The sequence below is a fragment of the Microcaecilia unicolor genome, chromosome 14 (genome assembly GCF_901765095.1).
Source record: "Microcaecilia unicolor chromosome 14, aMicUni1.1, whole genome shotgun sequence".
Taxonomy (NCBI): Eukaryota; Metazoa; Chordata; class Amphibia; order Gymnophiona; family Siphonopidae; genus Microcaecilia; species Microcaecilia unicolor.
In genome coordinates, this window is record NC_044044.1 from 17,393,921 (window position 1) to 17,401,824 (window position 7,904).

The following is a 7,904-nucleotide window of genomic DNA, read 5'->3' on the forward strand; positions in this document are numbered from 1 at the left end:
GCTGATCTATGACTTAATGCATTCTTAATAAAAGAGCAGAGGACCATTGGGGGGAGAAAAGAAATAAAATAAGTTGATGACGGACCCTGTCGGTCAAAGCTGCTGTGACTGTTTGTTGGCGTTATGTTTAAGCCAAATGTTGTTTGTAACCTGGATACATTGTCATCAATAAAAATGTTGAAATATAAAAGAGCAGAGGACCCGAGGGATTTGGGGACAGTTCTGGGTGGCCTCACTGCCATTATGAGAGAACCAGGGCTTTTTTCGAGGGGGTACTGTTCTATAGACTAAAATCTTGCTTTGTATTTGGGGAGCAGGGGACAGGGTTCAGACTGACTTTGGAAGCAACCAGTCAACAAGTTCAAGAGCCCCCCCCCCCCCCCCCCCCCACTGGCTCATCAAGGACCATCGGAGGGCCTGAGGTTCCTGAAGTACAGCTTTAGATAACGAAGATGCATCCCATGAGTATTTCCCTACAAATGTCCTTCCCTGTAAGCCTGCAAATATCTTTCTACACAGTATCTGTCTCTATCAGACATGCCAGCAAAGAGCTTGCTGTGTTCTCCTGACACTTAGGTTTGACATTCACTGTTGTGCTATGATGGTTCCTACCTTTATTTTGGGTGCAGTCATCTGTTGCAGGTGAACAAAAAGCACAAACTGTTTTCTTATTCCCTGACTACAATTCATCCTGTTGCTCTGGTCAGTGGCGTAACGAGGGCGGCTGCTACCTGGGGCAGTTCGCCGCAGCGCACCCCCCCCTCGGTGCATCAACCCCCGCCCCTTGGCTCATCACCCAAGCCCCCCCCCCCCGCGTGCATTCTTGCCTGCCGTGTGCACGCCGCTGGGGGGGGGTGTTGGTTCCGCTGGTTCCCTGCTCCCTCTGCCCCGGAACAGGAAGTAACCTGTTCCGCGGCAGAGGGAGCAAGGAACCAGTGGAGCCGACACCCCCCCAGCAGTGTACATCCGGGGCGGACTGCCCCCAGTGCCCCGCCCTTGCTATGCCACTGGCTCTGGTCAGGCTGCCTTCTCTTTTCCGTGCAGCCTGCTTATTTCTTTAACGCGGCTGTTAAAACAATTGCTTGACTTTTTTTCCCCACCACTTCTCTTTGCCCCCCCCCCCCCCCAAGTACTCTCTTGGGGCCATGGTCTGCAGATCAGGCATGCCGCTGTTAGGGCTTGTTTTACTAAGTTGTGCTAAAAAAAACGACCCGTGCTAGTGTAAGAGCGTGTTTTGGTCCCGTGCAGATCCATTTTTCAGCGCACCTGTAAAAAAAAAATGCCTTTTTAAAATTTTGGCTGAAAATGAACGCGCGGCAAAATGAAAACTGGCACACATGTTCGTTTTGGGTCTGAGACCTTATCGTCACCCATCGACTTAGCGGCAAGGTCTCACGCGTTAACTGGGCGGTAATGGCCTATACATGTAGAACACCGGTTACACTGCCCAGTTAGTGCCACACCCCAGAAAATAAAAATTATTTTCTGGCACGCATAAAAAATGAAATTACCGCCAGGGCCATGCAGTAGCCGGGCAGTAATTCCAAAATTGACGCGTGCAGGTACCTAGGCGTCTTAGTTAAAGGGCCCCTTAGAAAATACATGTATTTCCTCAGGTTTACATGCTAAACCTTGTGGACCTGGCCTCCAAGAGAGTACTTGGGGGGGGGGGGGGGGGGGCAAAGAGAAGTGGTAAGATCCTCCCGCAAATATCTCAACCTGCACTTCCCCAGTTGCAAAGGACTGAATTACAAACTGACACACGCCACCACCTTCTCCTACTTGAGCACGCAGCTGTGGAATGATCTTCCTACAGACCTGAAAGCTATTGACGAAGTAATTAACTTCCGCGAATCTCTGAAAACTAATCTCTTCCAAAGGCATACAAAGAAAATACATAGCCTACAAACCACTTCAACAGCTCACACAATGACCACACCTCACCTCTAACTGACCTAACTCTTCCCTGTCTATCCTCAATTACCCAATCTTTAAACAGCAATAATTGTACTCTTAACAACATTCAAACTATAAGAAATGTACCTGTTAACACGAAATGATTGTCATAACCAGTGGCGTAGGAAGGGGGGGGGGCGTTGGGGCGGTCCGCCCTGGGTGCACGCGCTGGGGGGGGGGGTGTCGGCTCGCTGGTTCGCTGCTCTTTCTGCCCCGGAACAGGTTACTTCCTGTTCCGGGGCAGAGAAAGCAGGGAAGCAGCTGAGCCGACGCAGCTCCCAGTGACGTGCACTGGGGGCGGATCGGCCCTCCCGCCTGCCCCCCGCCCCCCCCCCCCCCCCCGCTGAAAGGTAGGGTGCGTTTCGGGGGGGGGTGCGCTCCGGAGGGGGGGCACTGTGCCCTGCACCCGGGGGGGGGGCGCAGCGGCGACCTGCCCCAGGTGTCAGGCACCCTCGCTACGGCACTGGTCATTACCACACTCTGTAAGCCACTTTGAGCCTACAAATAGGTGGGAAAAGGTGGGATACAAATGCAATAAATAAAAGGAAGAGGTGCCCCCTAGTGGAGGGTAATTGTATGGTTTCTTTCTTTCCTGCTTTACACCAGTTGTGTGTGCATTATTTAGTTGTCAGGCTCGCTGGGTCACTGCTCTTCTTTTTCCCTCTTCTCTTAGCATTGCCTAAATGGACATAATGGAAGGGAATTGCTTTAGCACATCAGACGACCCCTGAACGCAAACACAAAAAGGTGGCGAGAGTGAGCTCAGGTCAGGCTCAAGCTTTCAGAAGCCCACCGTGCTGGTTCTCAGTACCCCCTGCAAAGAGGCAAAAAAAATAATAGAGGAAAACTAAGGAGTTAGGATGCAAAAAGCACTTAGCAGGTGCTGATCTCCATAATCCAGGTTATCTGCACAAGTGCTGCTGACTGGGATATTCAGAGGCACTATTATCCCCCTCCCCCGCAGCGATCATGCAGCAGGAGCAGGAGGAGGAAGAGAACTGCTGCATGTCACGTCACTTGAACCGCAGTGGCCTAGTGGTTAGGGTGGTGGACTTTGGTCCTGGGGAACTGAGGAACTGAGTTCGATTCCCACTTCAGGCACAGGCAGCTCCTTGTGACTCTGGGCAAGTCACTTAACCCTCCATTGCCCCGTGTAAGCCGCATTGAGCCTGCCATGAGTGGGAAAGCGCAGGGTACAAATGTAACTACAATAAAATAGATACTATTGGAGATTCTACATGGAATGTTGCTACTGTTGGAGATTCTACATGGAATGTTGCTACTGTTGGAGATTCTACATGGAATATTGGAGATTCTACATGGAATGTTGCTATTCCACTAGCAACATTCCATGTAGAAGAAGGCTGCGCAGGCTTCTGTTTCTGTGAGTCTGACGTCCTGCACGTACGTGCAGGACGTCAGACTCACAGAAGCAGAAGCCTGCGCGGCCACATTGGTGATCTGCAAGGGCCGACTTCAAGTGGAATAGCAACATTCCATGTAGAATCTCAAATAGTAGCAACAGTGGAGGAGTGGCCTAGTGGTTGGGGTGGTGGACTTTGGTCCTGGGGAACTGAGGAACTGAGTTCAATTCCCACTTCAGGCACAGGCAGCTCCTTGTGACTCTGGGCAAGTCACTTAACCCTCCATTGCCCCATGTAAGCCGCATTGAGCCTGCCATGAGTGGGAAAGCGCAGGGTACAAATGTAACAAAAATAAAATAAAAAAATAAATAGTTGTGTGTACGCCAGTAAAGGAGGAGGAGGGGCAGGGACAAGATGAGAGTGTCGTGGAGGAGGAGACAGAGCGAGTGAGTGTAGTATGGTGGGGGGTGGGGGGAGAAGAACAAGGTGACAGCCATGTGGCTGGAGGGAAGGGACAGAGCAAGGTGTGTGTGCGCACGCCCTAGGGAATGAGGAAGAAGGGGAGGGGACAGCGCAAAGGGAGTGTGCCATGAGGAAGGGGGGAGGGGCAGAAAGATGAGAATGTACTATGTAGGAGGTCAACCGAATTTTGGTTATGGCACCAAAACTGGTCCAAAATCCATTTTCTGTCTTGTTTTGGTTTCAGCCAAAAGGCTACAGCCATGGTTTCAGTTTTGCCTGAAACTGACCATGTGTTTTCAGCGAAAGCTGAACATTTGTGCTTTGTCCTGTTTTGTCTCCCTCCCTCACCCTCCTCTCCGACCAGGAATTGCCTTTTCCCCCCTGCCCACCTTGGGCCTATCTTGGCATTCTAGGGGTGTAGTCACTCTTTCCCCATGCTGGCTCTGCTCTCAAAATGGCTGCCATAATCTCAAGTGGAATCTTGTGAGACTGCTGCAAGAGGTGACAGCAGCCATTCTGAGAGGAGAGCAAACGTGGGCAAGAGTGACTGGGGATCACTCCTGCCCTGACTACACCAAAAGATATTGTGACATATGTTTTCACTTGTGGGTGTGTGTAATACAATTGCAAGTCATGCATAGTAATTTATATAGCTGAATGCAAAGAAGCCCATGGAAATTGAATGGCTGCCTTTGCATTCAGCACACAGCTACTCGGTAGCACCACTTTTAAGAGGAGCCCCCTAAGTTTGGGATAAGCTCCTTAGGTCTCTGTGGAGATATATCAACTGCCACTCAACCATTGTTTTAAAAAAAAAAAAAAAAAAACACTGCAGCTTTAACAGAACAGTGCGTTTTAAGCCTGTAAAGTGTATTGGGTATTTCCTGAAGTGTATGTCGCTAGTTTGGCCAGCAGGTGATGCACGTTTAGGTTTTGAAGGTACTGCAGAACCAAGGATGTTTTTTTCCTTTGTTTAAGCCTTTTGGAAAGGTAGTATACTTTCAAACTTTTTGTTCTGGGCTCCGATTGGCCCAGGAGCTCAATTCCATTTGGAGTGTACTGGCTTTTGCCCCAGTTTCAGGAAGGGGGAAGAGAAAGAAAGATCTTTGCTGAAACCCTGTGATCGGTTATATTTGATCATCTGCGAGTAGCATATTTCCTGATCGCCCCAGGTACTTTTTAGAAAGTAAACAAATGTTTAGATAACTGAAATATGGATCAATTATAAAACTACCTGGCATGCTTTGCTGATTGCACTTTTTCTGGTCATTGTTCAATATAAGACTATAAAGAATTTTCAGTTTATTGCCCATGTCTGTCTGGACTGATAAGAATCCTGATGGTTTGTGTATTGGGCCTGTGGCTCCAATAACCTCGAAATCACTGGAGATAATTTTTTCGCCCAGAGGTGGTCGAGACCCAGTTGGTGGGAGGATAGTGCTTGTAGAGCACAAGCAGCAGGTGTAGGCAGACCTGAGCTGTGCTGGGGATAGTCCCTCGAAGTGGCCACAGAGTAACCCCAGGTGGGTGGCTAGGCTTTTCATGACACGTTTAGTTTTCATTAGCTGAGATCCATGAGTGTGGAGGCTATTTTTGCTTGGATGTAAAATATGGGCTGGATTTTTTTTTAAGTTATATATACATTCTGAATTGGATACTTGGCGATTCTAAAGAATTTCCAGGCGCTGTTGAGTATGATAAAGATAGTGTTTTAATCAAAATTGTGGTGTGCAGAAGCTGGATTCTATGAGAGAGGAACCTGCAGTGATTGTTTAAGCACAAGTACTGATCACCCTATAGCAGGGGCATAGCCAGACTTCAGTGGGGGGGGGGGGGGGGAGGGCCTAGATCTGAGGTGAGGGGGCACATTAGCCCCCCCCCCGCCACCACCTTGAATGACCCTCAACCCCCCTCCCCCACCTACCTTTGCTGGTGACAGCAGGGGAGAGTTGTACGTGCAGGACATCAGACTCAAACAGAATGAAGGAAGAAGAGGACCTCAGCTGGCGGGGGTTGGGGTCCCCCACTAGCAAAGGTAGGCGACAGGAGGTTCCAGGGTCAAATCTACGGGGGCCAAGGCCCCCGTGGCCCCACATAGCTACACCCCTGCCCTATAGTGTTATTAGGGAAATGAAGTTGTGTTAGAAAATTTGAGAACTGTATTGCTTTTAATTGTAATTTTTCAGAGCACATAGTCCTGGCATTCAGTAGCATTGATGTAAGATTTTATTCTTGATTGTGCATCAGGCTGGTATAATGTCCGCAGTGTAGACCAATGTCTGGACTCCTTTACCCTAGCTTAGTAAGAATCTAAATCAGGTTTGCCCTTAAATCAGTTTTATGACGACTTATAACATGAAACATCTCACTACCACCTTCTCTTATTTGTGCACAGTTTGGGTAAGCATAAAAGCTGTAAATCACTTTTTTTTTTTAAACACATTCTCACAGTTAGTGTCAGAGAGGATATTTAACTACCTCCGCATTGTCTTAGGAACCTAAACGTGCCAGACTTCGGAGAAGTCAAGTGCTTGTTAAAATGGCTTTATTGTCATCCTGTGTCTGCTAGTCCTGGGACTGGAGCGCCAAAAGTGCCTGTGGATTTAGCAGAGGGCTAACGACTGCAAGCTGACAGTCCCCAGTAGGTTCCATTGGTTCACCTTTATGCAACCAACATTGAGTTTTTGTCTCTTCCAACACATCCAGTAGAAGGTTCAAGGTATCTACCACCCTTCCCCTCATTAGCCCTTGTTCCAGCTTCAAAATATATTTACTGTAGATTATGGTTTTATATACCTTTGAACAAGTACAAAGAACTTCAATTCCAACTGATGTTGGGCTTTAGACAACAGAATATGGATATCAGTTCTCCAACAGAAGTAAATCATTCCTCTTAGAGAAAGCCATAAATCTGTTTGGATACACATTTCTCTCTCTACAGCAAGAGATCTAAGGTTGTTAACTGGGTAATCATTTTTATGTATAAATTTTATAAGTATTGTTAACATTGAATATTTTTAGAAGCCAGGTACAAATTGTTAAACCTGAAGTGCCGTTTCTGTCATGCACAGATCATAGCCTTGGTCCTCATGATCTGCCAACGGGTCAGATTATCCCTAATGAAAATGCATAAGATTTGTTTACAATGGAGGTGAGACATACCCCTAATGAATATGCATATGCATGAGATTAATATCCTGAAAACCTGTGTCAAAACTTTACAGGTTTTAGCCATTAAGATTCTTCATGTTTCCATATTGCCCAGGACCATCTAACTTATTGCAGATTTTTGATATTTAAATACATGGGGGGGGGGGAAAAAAAACACGACAACTTTCCCTCCCCTCCTTGAAATAAATGGATTACATATTAACATTTCCTTTAATAAACCTAAGGCCAGAGCAGACATGCCTTGCTCTTCAACCTGTGTAGATTGTTTGCCCTGCTAATACTTTTGCAAACATGAGCTGTTTGGCTAAAAACAAAAAAAAAAAAATAAAAAAAAAAAGTTTAACACATCCAGTGCCACTCACCCCTGCTCTAACTCTGGTCAAATAGTTTGAGCAGCTTTGACTGTCTCCCTCTGGTAAACTCCTGCCATCAAATGTAAATTCACTTTCTTCCTTAGTAGGAATCCCAATCCTTTTCCCACTAGAGGTAGAAATGTCATTTCCAGTCTGTTGACCTTGCCCCCAACCTTGGGTCAACAAAAGCTCCTTGTGGTATTTGAGCACAAACAGGACCAACCAGTTTGCCTTCCTTACAGGAAATTTCACACTACCTCAGCTCGTTGGGGGCCCCAAAGGTTTTGTAGACCAACTCAATGCTTCCATTGCAGAAGTTACTTTTATAACAGTGCAGACTACCTGCTGTTCTCCTGAATGCCCAGTAGGAGATGCTATAGAGAATGTACAGAAGTGTTACATGTACCAAAGAAAGAAGGGTAAAAAAAAAAAAAAAAAAAAATACGAAAAGCAGAGGCAAAAGTAACTCAATTTACTTTATTATGTACAAAAATTACCCCAGTCAAACAGTAGTAAAAATTCTACATTTCCTAACATTTAAATAGAAAGTCTACATTCTAACAAATGAGCATCAGAACCCTTCCCCCCCCCCCCCCCA